This window comes from Balaenoptera acutorostrata, chromosome 16 (genome assembly GCF_949987535.1).
Source record: "Balaenoptera acutorostrata chromosome 16, mBalAcu1.1, whole genome shotgun sequence".
Classification (NCBI taxonomy): Eukaryota; Metazoa; Chordata; class Mammalia; order Artiodactyla; family Balaenopteridae; genus Balaenoptera; species Balaenoptera acutorostrata.
The window spans coordinates 5,892,847-5,914,603 of NC_080079.1; the positions used below are offsets into that span (position 1 = coordinate 5,892,847).

Consider the following 21,757-nt stretch of genomic DNA (forward strand, 5'->3'; position numbering starts at 1 on the left):
AAAGTCATGTGGACCCAGTGGCACTATTATCTTTTCTCCCTTTGGGAGTGAAAGAGAGCTGTAGGGAAGCTGTCTCTACGGATGTCATAAAAGAGCTGTCTACATCTATTGGATCTTGGTTACACCAGCAATACTCCTGTGAAATGAGGGACCGGGTGTTCCAAACACAGCAATAGCCGCTGTTTGGCAGAACAGCTTCCAGCCAGATCCAAAGAACTGAGAGATTTGGAAGCAGACATGCCCAGTTACAATGTTAAGAGCAGGCATGGTGGAGAATGGCAGATGTGATGCCAAAGAAAATGAAATGGCAGAGAGAAGATGCCCAGAAATTCTCAAGGGATAAACCAGAGAAGTAGTTAGGGCACAAGAGGTGGGCGTGCTGAGGCCTATATTGGAAGCACAGAATATGAAACGCCAAACAGACTGGGTTTGCACAAGCAGGTGGCCCCTGATGTCTCAGGGGTCGGGGTGGGGCCTTGGTGGGACGGGACTGGTACCCTGGATGTGAAAAGCCAAGGTCTTCTCAAGGGAGGCTAATCTGGTGGGCAAGAGGGAAATTCCTCAACAGGAGGGCGTAGCTGTGTCTGGAGCTCCAAGGAAGGGTGAGGGGAGGGAGAAAGAGCAGGTGCCTCCCCCTCACAATGGGTCCTTGTGTTTCCTGCTCCCTCCACTTTATACGTAGATACATCCTGGGGGCTCTGGTCCAGTCTGGCCCCAGCTCTTACGGGGATCCTGGCCTCAAGAGGTGCCAGGTGAACACCGTGGTTTGGTTCCACGCCTGGAGAAACAGCACATGTCATTCAGCCCAGTTCAGCAAGCATGTCATCAGCTCTTATATTGATGGGCAGCTGCCACTTCACAGCTTCTGCCATATGCCAGGCACTTGTGCTGAGAGTTTCCCACACAGGAAGCAATTCCATCAATTCTCATTTCACAGATGGAAAACGGGCTCTGAGAGGTTAACTTTGCTAAAGTCAGAGTTGGGGTCAGGTCCTCCAACGTCAGAGTTCATTCCTCATTGCTTTATCTCCCCAAGCACAAGATTTGGGGGGGGGGATACAAAGACGGAGGCTGTCGCCCCCAGGAGGTTACAGTACACTGATGACTACAGTGCAATGTGGAAAAGTGCCCTGGAAACACAGAAGAACAACTGGTTTGTTTTTTTCCGGGGGTGAAAGCTTCTAGAGGGAAATAGTTTGAGCTGAGCCTTAAATGATAAGACAGATTTCCACTGAGTTGAAAGGGACTTACTTCTATGTTTAGAGAACTTAGGAAAGATATTACCACCTTGACATGGGTATGATATGGTTGGGAAGAGATTTAAGCATAAGCAGATGTGAATATTATCTGTGAAGCTGAGAGAGGATCCCAGAACGCCACTGTCAAGAGTCCTGCTGGGTTTATATGGGGCTTAGCAATATAGTAGCAAGATATTTTTTTTTAAGAACACTTGCTTTGTGCTCACTCTGCATATGAGTCCTGACCTCACTTATTGGGGTTGATCTGGGGTGACCCCGCTTTGATCAAGCCCACTAAAGACTCCAGGCTCAAGCTCAGAGAGCGTGAGGGAATTGTCTTCTCTGAGTTCCTGGGGCCAAGGAAGTGCTGGGAATGAGAAAAAGATGCAGTGGTGATGCCAGCCACTGGGAGGGGGCCTCAGAGCTCAGGCTCCAGGGCCTCTTGGAAGGTGAGATTGGCAAGGAGGCAGCAGCTCACCCACTGAACATCACGACCACCCAAGAGGATCATCATAAAGTTACCCACCAGAGGCAGATCGAGCCAGAGGTCAAGTTAGAGACAAGGAGGCTGGGAGGGAATGACAACATACAATGGCTCTTTGTATGTGTTTTTGAATATTTTCTTGATTGATTTTGTTGATTCCCCCTTCCCCCCAAAACCAACTTTTGATTTTGTTATTTTTTTCTGTTATTGTGTTTTTTTCTGTTCTTTCATTGATTTCTACTCTTATTTTAATTTGTTTTTTTGTCAGCCATATTAATATATGTACCTGTAGTTTATATATTTTCACTGATGGATAGTTAACTATCTCACAACTGATTTATAAATTCTCAGGTCAAAGAACATTTTCGTTGTTTCCAGGTTTTTTTGCCATTAAAAACAATGATGCTACGGACAGTCTTATAGACCCCAGTGCAGATGAGGAAGAGTTTCTTTTGTTTACATACCATATTTCATTTATTCTAAGATGTGTTTTTATATTTTAATATATCTGAAATCAGAATGTGTATTAAAATTAGTGGCATCTTAGGATATAAATTAGCAGCTTTTTTTCCCTTTCTTGGTGATGCATAAAGTAATTGTCCATCTTATAATCAATGAAGTGTTAGATTTTGATGAAATACTGTAAATAAGAGCAAAATTGCTCATCCTCACCTTTACTGGGTTATTTTTCAAGTATCAGTTCACGCTCACCAGCCATGCATGAGAATTGCTGTTGCCTCACAGCTTTACTGATACCTAATATTGTGGATTTTTTGCCAATCAGGTAGACGTGACATGGTCTCTTGCTGTGATTTTCTTTTCCTTCCTCTATTTACTAATGAGGTTGGATATCTTTTCAGCTGCCTAGTGACCGTTTCTCTTCCGAGAAATGCCTGTTCTGTCCTTTTGCCTATTTTTTCCATTGGGTTACTACCGTTTCTCTAATTAATTTACAGGAGTTTTTAAAATTAGTTTTGATGCTAACCCTTTCATTGTCTGTTATATGGGTTACAAATATCTTTTTCTAATTCGTAGTCTGTCTTCTCTCTTTATCACATCTCTTGATGATCAGAGATTCTTGAATTAAAAGTACTTGAATTTATTTAGTAGTGTTTACTTTGGGAACATTTTAAAGATATCCTTTCCTACCCAGGATCATAAGGATATTCACTATTTTATCTCTTAAAGGTCTTCAAGTTTTATCGTCCATATTTAGGTTTTTAGATGCTCTGGGGTTGATTTGTGGGTATGGTAAGAAGTGTGGAACTGATTTGGTTTTTGAAATAATAACTAATTCTCCCAGCCTCAGTTATTATATTTTGTTTTTATCCAAACCACCTCATTATTTTTCACATTTTCATATATGTAAGGGTCTCATTCTGGGTTCTTTATTCTTTTCCATTAGTCTGTTTCTATTTATTCCTATAGCAGTGCACTATCTTTTTTCTACATCTTTAAAGTGACTTTTGATATCTGATAGGGCAAATACCTCTCCCCTGCCTATTTGTGTATCTTTCTCCAAATAGTAGCCTTATTGATTTTCCTCTCTAACTAGGTTTGACCTATCGCCTCACACTCACAAAGAGGCTGCCATCATCTGGACATCTCAGAAAACCCCACAGTAGGCTGGGAATCAACCACTGGGTTATCCTAGAGGCCTTACTTCCCAGGTGGTGGGCATGTTCTTTAGAAGGACTTGAGAGTCTAACCTGCTTGATGAGGTCAGAATTGCTGAACCTGTTTTGCAGATGAGCAAACAAAGAGAAGGTCAGTGACTCGTTAGTTGACACGGCCAGTCCATGGCGGAGCTGGCCTTGAGTACAGGTCAGCTTCCTGTGTTTCCAATGCAGGACTGCTGACCTCCAAACACAGCAGCATCTCCCATGATTCCTCAGCCTCATTTGCTGCAGTGGATTTTGCTCCCACTCCACAGAAGAGTTCTCAAGGCCAGCAGTTTTACTCTTCATTCAATTTCATGTTCAGTCCCACCCAGCCCCACTGGACCGGCTTTTCAAGCTGCAAGAGCTGCTCTGCTCACTCTTTCTTCCCAAGCACACTTCTCATTTACTTCTTTATCCTATTTTTAGTTTTAATGATCTGTTCTTAGGCTTCTAACTCCCTCCCCCAGATTGGTAAGTGTGTATTATCCCTCCTTTTCCCTGGACACCTGGAAGTGCTGAATCTTGGTGTTTGCACCTTTTTTCACATTCGTGAGCCACTGCCAGTGGCTTCTCCCCTTTCATGTCTCTGTGCAAGTATAGAAGAAAGGCCACGCTGGGGCACTGGCAGGAGAGCTGTAATTACTGAAGCTAATGCCTCGTCTCTCTAAAGTTCAAGTTCATTAGTGAAACTTCTTTTATCTTGTCATTCTAGTTTCTGGTGAGCCTGTACTTATTTTGCAATCAAGAGTAAAAATGTCAAATTATAATAATAACAGCATCATTAACTTTTGCTAGAATGGTAAGCTGCATATAATCTCCATGAAGGCAGAAATTTTCTCTCTGTTTTGCCTGTTGCTGTGACTTTGGGGTCTAGACCAGTGCCTGGCCCATGGTGATGCTATAAAAATATTTGCTGGATACATAAGGAAATGAATTTTATTGGGTATTTTCCATGTGACAAGTCACATGCTGAGGGCTTTCAGTATGTCTCCTCTCTTAGCTCTCACACCAATCCAGTGAATTGATATAGTGATCCCTGTTTGGGAGATGGGGAAGCTGAGAAGTTAGGTGGATCGTCTAACTCACAAACTTTATAAGTGTTCAAGCTGGATTCAAGCCAATATCTGTGGAACACCAAGAACATTCTCTTAAGCCTTCATGCAGTAATGCTGCTATCATTGAAGGTGCATAGAAATGAGATGCTGTCTTAGGGGGGTCTGGGAATCACTGTTGTTCCTTTCACTCATTTGAGGGGAAGGGGAATGGGGAGCATGATAATCTTCTTTTTCCTAGAGCTGCTTTTGTAAAAACACAAATAACCCAACTTACAATTTGAGCAAAGGACCTGAATAGACATTTCTCCAAAGAAGATTGCAAATGGGCAGTAAGCACATGAAAAGATGCATAACATTATTAGTTATCAGGGAAATGCAAATCGAACCCACAATGAGATACTCCCTCATAGCCACTAGGAGGCTGTAATTTTAAAAATGGGTAATAACAAGTGTTGGCAAAGATGGGGAAAATGGAACCCTCATACTTTGCTAGTGGGGATGTAAAATAGTGCAGTCAAACAGATTGACATTTCCTCAAAAAGTTAAACATGTAGTTACCATATGACCCAGCGATTCCACCCTTAAGTATATATATCCCATGAGAAAGAAAACCTGTGTCCACATAAAACCTTGTACACAAATGTTCATGGTAGCATTGTTTACTATAACCAAAAAGTGGAAACAACCCAAGTGTTCATCAGTTAATAAATAGATGCACAATATGTGCTCTATCCATACACTATGAACCTTGATACAAAATGAATATTATTTGGCCATAGAGAGGAATGAAATTCTGATGCATGCTACAACATGGATGAACCTTGAATACATGTTACTCAGTGAAAGAAGCCAGACACAAAAGCCCACATACTTATGATTTTATTTATATGAAATGTCCAGAATAGGCAAATCCGGAAAACATATGTTAGTGGTTTCCAAGGATGGGGAGTAATGGGTACGGGGCTTCTTTTGTGGATGACGAAAATGTTCTGGAATTAGATTGCGGTGATAGTTGCACAACTCTGTGACTATACAGAAACCATTGAATTTTACACTTTAGAGGATAAGTTTTATGGTATGTGAATTCTATTTTTTAAAGAATCAACTACAGGGAGAGGGCAGCTCAGCCCAGCTAGACAGGGTGTGGTTAGAAGATAACTTGACTGACAGCCAGCAATCTGGGGTCTTTATTAGACTCAACTGAGCAAGCCTGACTCTGCCACTTCCCAGCTGAGAGCTTCTCTGGCAAGCCCTGCCCCTCTTTGAGCCTCTGTTTCCTTTTTTTGTAAAGGGGCAGGTGAGGACAAGGCTATACCTATAAGGGGACAGTTGTTCCTGCCTAAGTTTTGTATCTATTACAGCAGGAGGGACTAGTAGGGGACACAGAGTGCTAGGATCTTTTCTCCATTCAGCAACAGCAGCTCAAAACAAAAATCACAGCCAGAGAGAATACCAGCCTCGTTCTAACTGTGCAGCACAGCTGATGAGCTGCTGGCGAATTCAGTAGAGAGGCCACTTCGGCTTTCCAGGTAGGGATACAGGATAATGGCAGTAGGGCGTGAGCATCTCCAAGCATGGGTTTTTTCCTTGAATGCTGGGCTCTTGGATACGGTCCCGTGACAGCATCTCTCTCCCCAGACCCCCGATGTGCAGTGCGTGGCCAATGGCTCCTATAATGGGAGATTTACAACTTGGAGCTTCAGACACCGCACGGACCTCAGTTGTCCAGCTCATGGCAGAACGTGTGATCATCTCTGCGGGCTCCTGCTTCAGGCTCCAGACAGGCTCTGGCCAAGGCAGCTGAAAGGACAAGAAGCAAGAAGCTCCACAGCCCCACAAACAAGAGCTACATTGCCCCTCATGAAGGAGAGGAAATCCATTCTGACATCTTATGAAAAGATTTCGGTGGCTTGTTTACAGAATGAACCCTGAGCCGACAGCTTCTGCTGGTCTGTCTGGAGCGTGTGGCTTTGCAGCTGGGCCAGATGTAGCTCCAGGTTCTTTTGCAGGAGGTTCCAACGACGTCCCGTTTTCCGTCTTTGTGTGTCGGTTGTGATCCAGCGCCGGACTAGAGGCATGCAATCCACCCCTGCTCATCCTGCAGAAAGCTGCCTAGATAACCAGCAGGTGATCGGGGCCCCACTGCAGCCTGGATCTCAACTGGGGGGACCTGGGGGGACAGAAACGGTCACCTCTGAGATCAAACCACTCCATGACGTTCAGTACAGGGTAGTGATGATGCTTGTCCAGTGAGCTCGCTGTTCCTTGAAGACGAGACGGTGTCACGACACCACGTGCCAGTTTACGAAAGAAGCGAGCTGAAGCAGAGATGCCGCTCCCACACGCCCTCCCTCCAACGTCCCCAGCACCTCACGGCCCAGCCATCGTGGACAAGACTCCTGGCAGAGCCAGGTGGCGTCCTGGAGGCCACGCATGTGACATGACTCCTCATGTCACAGATGGGGAAGCTGAGCTCAAGGGGCGCTGACTGGATCAGGTCACAGCTGAGCAGTGTCTCAGCTGCTTGTCTGGACTCGTCCTGCTGAATCGTGCTGTGTTAGGACCAAAAGAAAGGAAAACTCCTCCTCTTTCCACCTCTCCCACTGCTGCTGCTTGCTGCCCACACCCAGGCCCTCTGCTTAGGTGAGGCTGCATGTTTCCAGAAAGTTCAGCAGACCCCTCGCCCCCCTGCGCAGGCCCTGGTCTTCTCTGACCTGGGCTGCCTCCCAGCTCACAGAGTCCTTTCTGGGGGGGGGGGGGAGGGGGAGGGGGGGAGGTGGCACCTTCTTTCCTTTTCAGGTTGGAGCCCATGTTGAAGATGTTTGGGTTACAGGTCAGAGACAACCTGTGCTTAACTGCTTCCCCCCGTCAAGGGCTTAAAACAAGACTCACTCCTTCTCCCCATGCACGTGGGTAGGAAGGGAGGAAAGGATAGTTCTTTTAAGATGACTGCTAAACTTACCTACCCACATGGCTATCTCTTTGCCCTACGTACCCCTCAAAAAAGACTCTAGTGATTGCTAAGAAAATGTCGGGTTATATGACCAAGGCAGGACCACAGAATGAAAGGCAGAAGAAAACCTGTAGAAAGAACTGAAAGCAGGGACTCGAAGTGATATTGGTACAGCCATGTTCACAGCAGCGTTATTCATAATAGCCTAAAGGTGCAAGCAACCCAAGTGTCCATCGACAGATGAACGGATAAACAAAGTATGGTCCATCCGTACAATGGAATATTATCTACCTCTTTAAATTTTTATTAAAAAAATTTTTTTGGCTGTGCTGCGCAGCATGCAGGATCTTAGTTCCTGGACCAGGGATCGAACCCGCATACCCTGCAGTGGAAGCATGGAATCTGAACCACTGGACCGCCAGGGGAGTTCCTATTCACCTTTAAAAGGAAGGAGATTCTGACACATGAAACAACATGGATGAACCTTGAAGACATTAGGCTGAGTAAAATAAACCAGTCACAACAAGACAGACACTGTATAATTCCGCTCATTTGAGGTCCCTATAGCAGTCAAATTCATAGAGACAGAAAGTAGAAGGGCGGTGGTCAGGGGCTGGGGGAGGGGGAAACGGTTACGACTTAAGGTGGACAGAGTTCCAGTTTGGGAAAATGAAAAAGTTCTGTGGATGGATGGGGGTGATGGTTGCCCAACACGGTGTAGATGGATGTGCTTAATGCCACAGGACTGGACACTTAAAAATGGCTAAGATGGTAAATTTTGTGTACTTTACCACAAATAAAGGGAGGGGGGAAGCCCATAAGAGGAAATAATCAAATCCATGTTGCATTGAAAAAGGTCTCGTTATGCGTCTTATTCCTTCATCGGACTCTGAGCTCTTTAAAGATGGGAGCTCCTGTGCTCTATTCATCTTTGTTAGCCCAGCACCTGACCTAGGTCCTCAAAGATGTCAGATTCCCAGTAACTGTTGGCAGAACTGAGGTTGTGGCATGATCCCGCCAATGCCGCCCATGTGAGCGGGGCCTCGCGGTTTAGAGGGCTGGCGCATGCGCGCGAGCATATTTAGTTGCAGGGTCCTTGAGCCCGGTGGTCTTACCCGGTCCTCCAGAGGGGGACCATGCTCCTGCCACAGAAAGGCAGACCCCAGAGCCATGCCCGGGCACCAAGGGCAGAGGCACGGTGCCTCCGATTCCGGAGAATCAGAAATCAGCTAGAGCCTGAGTAGACAGAATTAGTGGGCAGGTTTTTATTCATTATTGGGCAGGTCTATATTATTCTCCATCATTTTCTGGAAGAGATGAAAATTATGTAAAACTGCAGCTAATAACACGTTCCATTTTTTGGGGGGCCCGATGTTGACAGGCAGTGTGCTGGGCCCGTGAAAACTTTTCCTAGTTCTCAGCCCTTCAGTTTGCCCCTTTAACTCAGGAGCAAACAGCGATAGAGTGAGGGAGCTCCTCTGATGCCCAAACCCCGGCTGCTCCGTCCACTTTCTCAAGCTTCGTAGGAGACGTTATCAGACCCTACAGATTCCGCTCCATTTCTACCTTTTCTACCTGTGCAGTGATCATCAATATTGCAAACTCTCAGCTTGAAGCTTATTGGACAGGTGATGATTGGCAGGTTACTTCAACTAGGCTCAGCCTTCTCATCTGTAAAATGGGGATAATTGTGCTCTCCTCCAAAGGTCATTCTGAGTGTTAAAGGAGATAACCTTTGTATCCAATATCTGTCTTGCTGTGATCGCACAATAAATTTTAGCCATGATGGCGTAATAGTGACACTGACCCGACTCAAAGCACCTTGGGGTTGCCCAGTGAAATTTACATTGTCCTGGTGTTTATGAACCAGCTTACAAAGGTGCTGTCCATTTATATAAAGACCCATGCTATCAATGCCTTGTCCCAGGGGATAAAACCACTCTCTGTATGAAACGGTGTATTTCATTTGAAAGGCAATGAGTTATGCAATTTATCACGTCCCCCCCTTTGGCCTTGGCTGCTGCAAACTCACCCTTAGTTTGTGATTCTTCTGTGCCAGGGTCATCTTTAGCCCAGGCTTTATGGTCCAATGATTTCTCCAGCTCATTACTTGCTTCTTTTATCACGGTTTGGCTGGTTTTTATCTGTGTTGTTAATTATAAGCTACCTCAAACATGATTGGGTATACATTAGAAAATAATATTCATTATAATTTAGTGTCAAAGGTGTTTTATTAAATTGCAGGAATTGATCATTCTTATAATAGCTTGCACGGTAAACAGACTGCTGTGTTGCCCAATTTTCTAGATAAACCGGTTTGCAAAAGTCGGTAACACATATTACAAGTAGGGTAAACAAATTAACATGGTGGTGTTACCTGAATGTATTTTAATACTAAGGGAACATTTCCACAGTAAAAATGCTGCCTGGCAAGAGAACCAGCATCACCAAAACAAGGTGAAAAATAAAAAAGTAATGAGAAGTTGAGGGGAAATGTGTATCCGACTGTAGGCAGTAGTTCTTTGTGTATCTGACTGTAGGCAGTAGTTCTTTGTCTCACATCTAACAGTGCTCCGCAGAAAACTTTAATGGTTGTGCAAACGTGTTTTACTTGCTAACAAAGCCTCAGATATAAATGTCAAAGTGATGATTGCTGTTCCTGCTCAGGAGAAATAGCACGGGGTGGACACCCCACCCCCTCCACAGTTGCCATGGAAACATTCTGGTGACTTCATCACAGGTAGAGTGTTGGAGATTCTTCAGCCCAGCGCGGAAGGTGGGAGCCTGACTCATTCTGAGAGGAATTACAGATGTAAACTGTGGCCGACTTTTCTTTCCTTTCGCCGAGCACATCGTTGTCATTAAAAGACCTTTGAATCTAAGTAAAATGTCTTTGAAACATCAGTGGGATATGATCAAACTGTCAGAGGAAGGTATGTTCTGATTTTTTTCCCATAGATAAAACTCTTAGCAAAATAAATAATTTGTTCGTTCAGTCGACACTCAGCGAATGTGTTCAGTTGGCAGGCACCGTGCTGCGCACAGGGCGAAGGTGATGATGAGACGTCCTCTAACGGCCTCTGTCAACCTGGGGGACAGACTCAGAACAGATGATTACAGGCCAGCGTAGTGAGGACACACAGTGATGCCAGCCTGTCAGGGAGCACTGTGCTGGGTTGAATTGCGTCCCCCCGAAGACGTGTTCAAGTCCTAACCCCCAGACCTGTGAATGGGACCTTATCTGGAAATGGGGTCTTTGCAGATGAGGTCATACTGGGTTAGGATGGGCCTTCAATCCAGCGACTGGGGTCATTATAAAGACAGAGGGATTTGGAGACACGGGGAAGATGGCCATGTGAGGATGGAGGTAGACCAGTGATGCTGCCACAAGCCAAGGAATGCTAAGGGTGGCCAACAGCCACCAGAAGCTAGGAAGAGGCAAGGATGGATTCTCCCCTGGATTCTGCAGAGAGAGCACGGCCCTACTAACACCTTGGTGTCAGACGTCTGACCTCCAGAACCGTGAGAGAATAAATTGCCATTGTTTTAAGCTGCCTTGTTTGTGGTAATTTGTTATGGTAGCTCTAGGAAATGAATACAGGTGGCAACACAGGTTGGAAGGCATGTGGGGTGGGGGCAGGCCTAGGAGCGCTTCTGAGAGGAGGTGGTCTTGAGCCGTGCAGAGCAGTTAGCCCCCTGGGAAAGTTGGGCAGGTGTCATCCAAGGCCAAAGTCACGGAGACGATGAGGCAGCCAAATCCAGGAAGGAGAAAGAGGCTTATTTTAAGGCTTTCTATCCTGATCTACTTTTTTAAATTCTTTTTTGGAACTTGGGAGAGATTTTATTAGAGAATTATTTCATGGAAATAATTTTACTTAATAGACTTTTAAACTTCAAAGTCTTTGGATTATTTCTTTTTTAAAAATTTATTTATTGAAGTATAGTTGATTTGCAATGTTGTGTTAATTTCTGCTGTACAGCAAAGTGACTCAGTTACACATAAACATACATTCTTTTCCACTGTGGTTTACCACAGGATACTGAATGTAGTTCCCTGTGCTATACAGTAGGACCTTGTTGTTTATCCATTCTATATATGATAGTTTGCATCTGCTAATCCCAAACTCCCAGTGCATCCGTCCCCTACCACCCTCCCCCTTGGCAACCATTCGCTCTGTCTGTGAATCTGTTTCTGTTTTGTAGATAAGTTCGTTTGTGTCATATTGTAGATTCCACGTATAAGTGATATCGTAAGGTATTTGTCTTTCTCTGTCTGAATTACTTAGTATGATAATCTCTAGGTCCATCCATGTTGCTGCAAATGGCATTATTTCATTCTTTTTTGTGGCTGAGTAATAATCCATTGTACATATGTGCCACATCTTCTTTATCCATTCATCTGTGGGTGGACATTTAGGTTGTTTCGATGTCCTGGCTATTGTGAATAGTGCTGCTATGAACATAGGGGTGCATGTATCTTTTTGAATTATAGTTTTGTCCAGATACATGCCCATATCCTGGTCTCCTTGAGCCCCAGCACCCCATGCACATGGGCTCAGATTGTTATGTGTATGTTTCCCAGGTCCTGTTCTGGGGGGAAAATGTATCCCTTTCATTAGAGTTTTCAAAGGATCATGTGACCTTCACAAGGTCACAAACTGGCAATGTCAAGGGGATTTGGGAGTAGCTGACAGGAGACGAGGCTGGTGGGGTCACCACTTGATTGTGACCTTGCTGAGACCAGGCAGTTCAGGGAAGATTAAGCTGATGAGATGTAGCAGAGCCTTTTTCATGAGATAAATCAGGACTTGGCTTTTAGCTGGACATTGGCAGTGAAGGAAAGGGTGGGTGTGGAGGGGGCACCTCAATTTCTATTGTGCGTGATGGGAGGATGGTGACCACTTGCCAAGAAGATGGATATGGGGGAGGAAGGGGAGGAGGAGGGGGAGGAAGGGGAGGGGGGAGGAGGAGGAAGAGGAGGGGAAGGAGGAGACTGCAGTGGCAGCAGCTGGAGGGGAGTTGGTTGGTCCCTTTTTGGAAAAGCTGAGTTTGAGGGGGCTTGAAGGCAGCTGGTTCTAAGGGCTGGTGCCCACAGGTGAGGTCTGGGTCTTTCCTTGGCATTGGTCTGAGATTTGGTAGGAGGACCCAGAGGGAGTCAAGGAGAGAACCCACTAAAGAAAGGAAGACACAGTAGCCGAGAGGGAGAAGACAGTAAGAAGACCCCATTGTTCCAAAAGTCAACCATGAAAAGATGGTCCAGAGGCACCGGGTGGCTAACAGGGTCAGATCTCACAGAGGTGATAGCTTAATTCAAATCTGAAAAGTGATTGTCTCTGAGAAGCATCTACTTAGAATATTAAGAAAGGGGTATTGTTGAGGGCAGGTGAAAATTCCGAGTAAACCTTGCCCCCTATCAGACTAGAAATGAGGGAAGCGTTTACAGTCTATGAAGCAGGAATGTGACTGTCCCATCTCTGTCCCTGATACACATGATAGAGATATGAAAACAAGCAAGCTCTCTGTACTAACGAAAGGCTGGGGCGTTCATTATTTACACGCGACTTTGATGGATGGGTTCATTAGTCAATGCGTGATGTGGCTCGTCGGCTATTTTTGTACAGACAACTCAAGCCACGCTAGGTGCCGCATGGGAATTGTATGCAATGCCTTACCCGTATCCCAGGCTTCACGCAACATGCTGCTTGCCATTTCCCAGATTTGCTGGATTTCTCTGCTCTTACACGTTCCCTTGAGCCGTTTCCACTTTTCTCTTTTGCCTCTGCTTGGGCTGTGCCACCTTCTCCCACCCCACGTCCACTTTTGTCTAAATCCACCCCATCCCACGCCTTTCCTGAGTCCCTTGGCTGGCAGGGCTCTCCCGGTGGCTTACTGGGGCCAGAAGTAGCCAAACTGTGACTTTCCCTTAGAGCTGTGGGAGGGGACAGCCTCTCCCTGCCTTTGCCCCTCGGTCCAGCCCGGGTCCTCCATCACCCTGAGTGCGGCATAAACTCCCGCTCAGATGGATCCCATCCCTGAAGCACTCTTCCCTCCAGGGAGGACATTGGAGTCCAGGAGAACCTGGGTCAGGGCCTCATACTCAGCTCATGTTGTTCTGCGCTTGGCCTCCGGGAAGGCCTCCAGGGCAGGAGTGGCTGTGGAGGAACGTCTCAGGCTGGTGGAGACAGAAGCAGTTCCGTCTTTCCAACCATCATGGGAGAGAAACCCTCATCAGACGTGCCCGTGCACTGACACTCTCCCCTGGCACAGAGGGCACTGGGCACCGCACACAACCAGTTCTTTAACCAGCCATGAGTGGGTGGCTCACCAGGCTGAGGTTTAGTTTGCTTCAAAATAACAGCCCGCTGCCATTCCTGATGGCTTCATTCTCATTGTAAGCATTGATAAGAAGCCCCATTTTGATGCCCTAGGTGTGGTTTTCTAAAAGCCGTGGGGTGATGGTGAATCAGAAGCACTCCCGTCACCTTCTAGGGCCTAAAGTCACCATCCGTACAGGAGCTTGTTAGTCTAAGACCAGCAGTGTTCTTGGACTTGAGCTGCATGGAGTGTCCTAGAAGGCTTAGTAAAGCCCAGAAGGCTGAGTCCTGCGCCAGAGTTTCTGAATCTGTAGGTCTGCCGGTCAGTGGGTGGGACCTGGGAATGTGCATTTCTTTTTTTTTTTTTGGCCGCCCCCAGGAGGCATGTGGGATCCTAGTTCCCTGACCAGGGCTTGAACCCACGCCCCCTGCAGTGGAAGCATGGTGTCCCAACCACTGGACCGCCAGGGAAGTCCCTGCATTTCTTTTTAAAAACATTTTTATTTTTTAATGTTTTTATTGAAGTATAGTTGATTTGATTGTTTTGGGTATACATTTTATATATATATATTAATATATATATATATAATATATGTTCTTTTTCGGATTCTTTTCCATTGTGGGTTATTACAAGATATTGAATATAGTTCCCTGTGCTATACAGTAGGACCTTGTTGTTTATTTTATATATAGTAGTGTGTATATGTTAATCCCAAATTCCTAATTTATCCCTTCCCCCCTTCCCCTTTGGTAACCATAAGTTTGTTTTCTAGGTCTGTGAGTCTATTTCTGTTTTATAGATAAGTTCATTTGTATCATATTTTAGATTCCACATATACATGATATCATATGATATTTGTCTTTCTCTGCCTGACTTATTTTGCTTAATATGATCATCTCTAGGTCCATGCATGTTGCTGCAAATAGCATTATTTCAGAGAATGTGCATTTCTAACAAGTCACCCCGTGATGCTGAGGCTGCTGGCATGGGGACCCACGTTGAGAGCCCCCACTATTAGCCAGCACCGTGAGCTGGAACTACGTTGAGCTTCCAAGAAGCAGAGCCTGAGGCAGGGATTAGGGGGCATGAGGGAGGGGGTGCTCTTCAGGACAGAACCATGAGAGAGAGTGAGGGAGGCCTGATGGGGAAGGTGGTGAGGAAGGATGGGTCTCAGGTGCAGTCTGGTCCTCGGTTTATGCTCTGGAACAAACAAAAGAGTTGCCCTGGCTTTTGTACCCCTCAGAGTCACCACTGGCCAAGGTGGAGAAAAGTATAGCCTTTGTCGAGGATGGTTCTCAGAGACGAGCAAAGCCGTGAGCCTCTGACAGCTACTCTCCCAGCAGCCGGGGGCAGCAAGGCAACGGGGCAGGGCAGGAATAGAGTCAGCTCAGTGTTCTAGATCCGTAGCAGGGAAACTGGAGGCCCTGAAGTTACGTAAACTACACAGAGGCACACAACTAGTATTTGGACCTGGACTGCCTGACTCCTGTGACGAAGCCCTGTCTGTCCTACAGGTGCTCAGGGCCCACCCGCCCTCTGCCAGTTTCCTTTTAACCGGGACCATTTCCCGATGCAGAGTGAAATTGACTTGCTGGCCCTGGGACAGGCACCTGCCCCTGCGAGAGCTCTGGGAAAGACCAGCTCGCACTGTGGAGAGAGGGAGCAGACTGGCCTGGCCACCTCCTGCCCTTGCAGCAGGATCTCTTCCAGAAACCAAGGCCAGGTGCCATGTGTTCTGGCTTCTGCAAATTTCTGTACTGGGGACACCAATCCCAGGCGCTGGAAAATGCCCGAACTCCTGTCAGTCTTGTTCTCGGTAACCTGCCCCAAATGTCCACTGGCTTTGCCTTATTCAGAGAGGCCAGGGTAGGGCCACCCAGTAGAGGGGGGCTCTATCAGTAGTGACAGTTATGTGGTCAGGTGGGAAGGGACAGGGGAGGTGTTACCACGTGACAGACACTCTGCTAAGTTCTTGATATTTGTTGTCACATGATTCCTTGTAACCCCCCTAGGAGACAGGTCTTGTGTTTCCTCTGACACATGGGAAAATGAGACTCTGACAATTTAAGGAACTTGCCCAAAATGTCTTAAACTGCCCAAATGGTTAGTGTCAGAGAAGGATTTGAATCAGGGTCTTTCTTTCCCCAAAGTCTCTACTTTTAACCATTCTGGTAATCCCCCTCCTGAGGCCTTTGGGGTCGTCATTAATTGATCAGGCACCCTCATGCGTGGCCGTAGTCTCACCTCAGTTTTACTCAAAAACAGGCTCGTAACTCTAAGTTGCAACTTTACCATTTGTGTGGATTCCCACACACATTTTTAAAAATTTTGCATGTTGCAATCATGGGGTTCATAAGCCTTTGATTCCTTTCTTTCAGTTAATGTTGCATTGTAAGTACTTTCCCATAGCGTCACCATTTTAAAGGCCCTACATTCCAACCTCAGGCTCCCCAACTAGGCTGTGATGGGCGTAATAATGGTCCCCCGAAATATGTCCACGTCCTCGTTCCCAGAACCTGTGAATATATTACCTTGCATGGCAAAAGGGACTCTGCAGGTGGCATTAAGAACCTTGAGATGGGAAGATTATCCTGGATTATCTGGCTGGCCCAATCTAATCGCAAGGGATGTGATGATGGAAACAAAGTTTGGAGTGATGAGGGGCCATGAGCCAAGGAACGTGGCAGCCTCTAGAAGGTGGAAAGGCAAGGAAATAGGGTCTCCCCAGCCCCTCCCACAGGAGTGCAGCCCTGTCGACACCTTGATTTTAGCCCAGGGAGACCCACATTGGACTCTGACCTCCAGAACTGTAACGTAATATGGTTGTGTTGTTTAAGCCACTAAGTTTGTGGCCATTTGTTACAACAGCGATCAGACACTCATACACAGCCCCTGCTTGTCTGATGGTGGCAGTCTCCCTCCTCCCTGCTAGAGATGATGACACTTCTCCATAGTTAATGCTTGTTGCATGCTGTTCTAATCTGGGCATTGTGCTACGGGCTAGCGATTTAGGTCACTTATCCTTTTTTCAGGAACTCTGTGAAGTAAGCATCAGTATCTCCATTTCATAGCAAGGAACCAAGGGATGCTGAGCCACTTGCCCAAAGTCTCACATGTAGCTAGAGACCCTGGGACTTTGTGGCCTGATTCCAGTGAGCACGGATGCCTTGGTGATAGTGACCATCTGGGTCTGAGTGGGGGAGGGGGGGCAGCTGCCTTGGTCCTGCTCATTAACAATCATAACCAGGGTCGTTTATCGAGCATTAACCCCGCCTCCCACACCAGCCCGAGCACTTTACATACGTTACCCTTAGTGCACGGATGGCAAGGCTGGGCAGGAGGTGTTATTATCTGCACTTTATGGATAAAGAAACTCAGAGCGGGTGAGCAGCTCCCCTACTGCGGGTGAGCTGAGCTGGGATGCAGACCCAGGCCGGTCTGGCCCCAGGCCTGTGCTGACTGTGGAGCTCTTAAACGTGGTGCCACAGGACCAGAGCCAGGAGATTTCCGTCGTCATCAGCTTTATTGTCAGTTCATCATGATGTATCGACTCTGCACAGAAATCCATGACACCTTTCAGGTCTTATATTTGCGCTTCACAGGAAGTAATCTGAGCACATCATCTTGGATGACTGTCTCTGTCACTCAATAACAGGGATGGATGGAGACAAGCCACAAGTCTAGGTCGAGCTGACGGGGGTTCTTTTGTCACCCAAGGACAAGACGAGACATAGGCTTTGGACGGGTCCATGGTAGCCCTTGAAATTGCCATGTCCTGACCTCTTTGCAAACTCGAAAATACTATAGCATATCATTTTTCCCATAAAATGCTTTAAATTTTATCTGAATTCTTTAATAAACCCTTCTCATGAGTTGATAAAGACAATATGCTAATTTAGAGAGCTGCTTTCTTAAATCTCTTCTTTCTCATCACCAGCACCAGCCGCTGGGAAAGCATTCTTTGTAGTCTTTTGGAAAATCACTTTCCCCGGAATGTCTGCATTTGTGGAAGTGACATTGTGACCCTGGGCTGTGGGGATGGGGCCACACAGACTCTCATCATTACCCCACCTTCTTGTGTTTGACCCACATTCCTGCAGTAGCAGCAAGACATGCAGGCAGACGTCCTAATACCGCTGGTTTGCCTCACAGAGTGTTTTGTTCTTCTACCCAGCTTTCTGCGAGGTGTGCAGGGCAGGCTGGGTGGATGAGGAAATTCTGTAGAGCGATTCCGTAAACTTGTCCATTGTTTTCAGGCTGGTGGATGGTAGAGCCAGGACCAGAGCCCAGGTTCTACAATTCTTGGCCCACTGCTTTGTGCTTTTGGATCTGATGATATTCTCAGCTATTGCTACGGCCAGTATTTATGTGGATTGTGGTCTACGGTGTCTCATTTATCCTCACGGATATCATCACAAAATTATCCTCAGATATTCCAAAGCAGTTTCAATATCAGTGTCTGAGTCGCTCAAGACTCCTCCTAAAATGATTGTGTTAAGAGGTTGGATGAAAGTCGATCTTGCAAGTTCAGGCTTTCTTAACTCCAGGGCTGTTGAGAAGTCCATAGAAGTGATTCTTCTGCTGGGTGTAAGCTCAGGACATGGGTGAATGTGTGAGGGCTAAACTTGTTCAATTATTCCTGAGTCTAGGAACATAAACAATGGTATGGAAGAAGGAATCTTGCAGCCTGATAAACTAAATATTAAGGAGCTCAGAGCCTCCATGGAGGGGTGGAGTGAATGAGGGAAACAGACAAGGTTTTATCATGGGTCAGAGTACACTGGATTCACTATTGGTTCATATAATACTTGAGTAGATGACATTAAATTTTATAGTAAAGTTATATACTCCATTTTATCCTTTCGTATACTAAAAAATAGCAATATTATCTCCCTTTGCCTAGGATTGCGGGACAACCAGTACAGTCCCCACGATCAAATTGCCCTTAGAAATCTCCAGTCTGATGTTCCAGAGAAGAAATCTGACTTCACTGAGGTAACATATGTTTCTAACTTCTAGAGTAGTCAGCAAAATGCAGCTAATTGTAAAACATGATCACCGGACTACTTGTGATGTGTTTGCATTTTATTTTGTTTAGTCAAAAATGTAACCAACACAGCAGAAAATCTAACCATCAATGACTGACTTTACATTAAAGTATGCAGTGTGTATTCAATTATTCCTTTATAATCTTGACCTATAATTTGTAGATTTGCAGTATCAAAAGAGAGTATGGTGATTGAATCTCAATTTTAAACCAAAATTAATCTGCTGGAGAGAGAGGAGGATGCCATTTGGCATCGTGAAGGTGGAGAAGAGGTAGTTTGAAATCCAAGTTACCACAGGTTGTTATAACTGCAAAACGTGTCAGTAGTCTCATTCGGGGAAGAAAATTAGAGGTCATATTTACAAAATGAAATGTTTCTGATTCTAGACAGTAAAAAGCTCTGTACACAGTGGTAGTATTGACAATGTATCACATGCCAGGCTCTGTCTAACTGACTCATTTCGTCCTTCCCATGATCCTGGGAGGGAGGTACCGTTGGCTCTCCATATCCACAGGTTCTTCATCTGCGGGTTCACTCAACTGCCGATTGAAACTATTTGGAAAACAACTTCCAGAAAGTTCCAAAGAGCAAAACTTGAATTTGTCACACGCCAGCAACTTTTTACATAATATTTATATTGTATTGGGTATTATAAGTAATCTAGAGATGATTTAAAGTATGCAGGAGGATGTGCATAGGTTATATGCAAACACTCTGCCATTTTATATAAAGGACTTGAGCATCCCTGGATTTTGGTATCTGAGGGGGTTCCTGGAACAAATCCCCCTTGGATACCGAGGGACAACTGTACTGTTATTATACCTGTTTTGCAGATGAGAAAATTAAAGCTTCAGTAGCTCCAGTAGTTGACTTGACCCAAATCTCGCAGCTCATAAGCTGTCTGGCTCCGGAGCTTCTGTTCTGATCTTGCTCTAAAGGGCTGGCATAGAGCAAGGCTCATTCCAGTGAACAGAACTTAAAACATGGACTTTCCTGCCTGAAAGAATTGTCTGAAGTGTTACCGTTTACAAGGCATCTCTTGTCTTTCACAAATGAAATTCTGCCTCCAACTTTTGTAATTCCAAGAGAGGGTGGAATTGTAAGAATTGATCCCTCATAATATTAAAGTAGCAAGGGTATCTGTAAAAAATACTTTACCCCCTAAATGCTTATCTTAGGTATTATCCTTTGATTTAGCTTTGAGTTTAATAAAGTTCAACATTTCCTCAGAGACCCCAGGCCTGAAATCTCACATGATGGAGAAAAGACACTGTTCTGGGACCTGAGATTTAGTCATCAATATTTAAAGCCATTTCTATGTGGAACACGGAGCTCCCTGTCTGAAGATTCGAAGATGGGTAGCAGTAATTAATGTGTTCCCTGAGAGCAGGAGCAGGAACCCCAGGCTGCAGGGAGGGAAATGAGTTGGAGGAGCCGTGGACCATTGAGAACCATCCCTGGCAGGACATGCCCCGTTAAGAAGGAGAGGATAATGTGAAGGTCAACTGCTACTTTTTTTTTTAAAGAAAGATTCCATCTGAAGATCTTTCCCACCTGTTTTTCACATTGAGCTGGTCAAGTTCAGCATTTTCCTGTTGATGTTAAAATTAATCAGTTTGGTCATGAATGATATAGATCTTTGGGGCCATGTGGCTGGGTCTCTGTAACACACACACACACATTCACATATTCACACTTGGTTATTATCTATGACTGAGTTAACGCCCAGAAACCATACCTTCTAAACATCTGCTTTGTAGTGATCTGGATCATCTACTTCGATCAAAGCAATAGTGTGACTTTCAAATTTCCCTCCTAACTTTAAGCTTTGAACGCTTGTCCCTGTGTGTTTGTTATAAGGATGCTGTGAGATGATGAAACACTCCAAACGGATGCCCTTCCTTTGTAACTGCCATAAATCTCCGCCTCTCCTCCAGAGCCTGCACAAGATTGATCACTTTTCCTTTCAAATTCATCGAAGCCGTAGAAATGATATGCAGGCACTTCTTCAGCCAAGTGATTACTTAAAAGGAATGAAATATGGAACAGAGTTTTCTTTGTTAAAAAACAGTGTTTAAATTTTCCCTATAACAAAAATAATGGCAACTTCATACAGACACTTAGGAAAATACAGGAATATAGAAATAAGAAAATATTTATATATTTCTTTCCCTTATTTTTCCCATGCATTTTTAAACATAAGACTGTAATGTATATCAACATTTATAGCTTTCTTTTATTACATAACATTCCATCGCTGGCAACTTCCCATATCATTTAAATTCTTTGTAATCTTTACTTTCAATTTCAGCAGAATATGATGCAGTCGTGCATGCCATGATTTACTTGCCCAATCCCCTTTTAAAATTCATTTAGATTCTTGCCAGGTTTTCACTGTAATACATTATACTGCATTGAATCCTTTGGATTCTAGAATGTGTGGAAAGATAAAAGTTGCAGGATGGAGAGGGGGAAAATCTCCAATTTTTCTTTTTTTAAAAATTTTAATTAATTTATTTATAAATTTTTATTGGGGTATAGCTGATTTACAATGTTGTATTAATTTCAGGTGCTCAGCAAAGTGAATCTGTTATACATATACATATATCCACTCTTTTTTAGATTCTATTCCCATATAGGTCATTACAGAGTATTGAGTAGACTTCCCCGTGTGATACAGTAGGTCCTTATTAGTTATCTATTTTATATATAATAGTGTATATGTGTCAATCCCTGTCTTCCAATTTCCAATTTTTCCATTTTGTCTTAAAACCATCTTTCCGTATTGTTACATACCAGAGTGAACCCATACATTTGAAAACACTCTTACATTCAGGATGAAATACCACTATGTTGGCAGATTACCTAGTGATGATGATACTAGATCAACCAAGTGGGAGTAAGCATGCTGGCAGCTAATGCAAAGGTAACTTCAGTTTGTATCTGTGGAGAGACAGGACCAAAGGCTCCACTGGCAAATACAGTTGTACGTTGCAGAACAGC

At 44.9% G+C, this 21,757-nt stretch overlaps 1 protein-coding gene across 3 annotated transcripts in view; it reads left to right on the forward strand.

Annotated features, from left to right (window-relative positions):
- Positions 1 to 21,757, forward strand: part of C16H10orf90 (chromosome 16 C10orf90 homolog) — a 381,825-nt gene that overhangs the window by 277,317 nt on the left and 82,751 nt on the right. The window contains exons 1-2 of one of the 3 annotated variants that reach the window (XM_057531525.1): positions 6,122 to 7,081; positions 18,610 to 18,701. The exons of the other annotated variants lie outside the window; for them this stretch is intronic. The gene's annotated coding sequence lies outside the window, so the exon portion shown is untranslated. Of the gene's footprint in view, positions 1 to 6,121; positions 7,082 to 18,609; positions 18,702 to 21,757 lie in introns of those variants that run through there. 3 annotated transcript variants of the gene reach the window in all.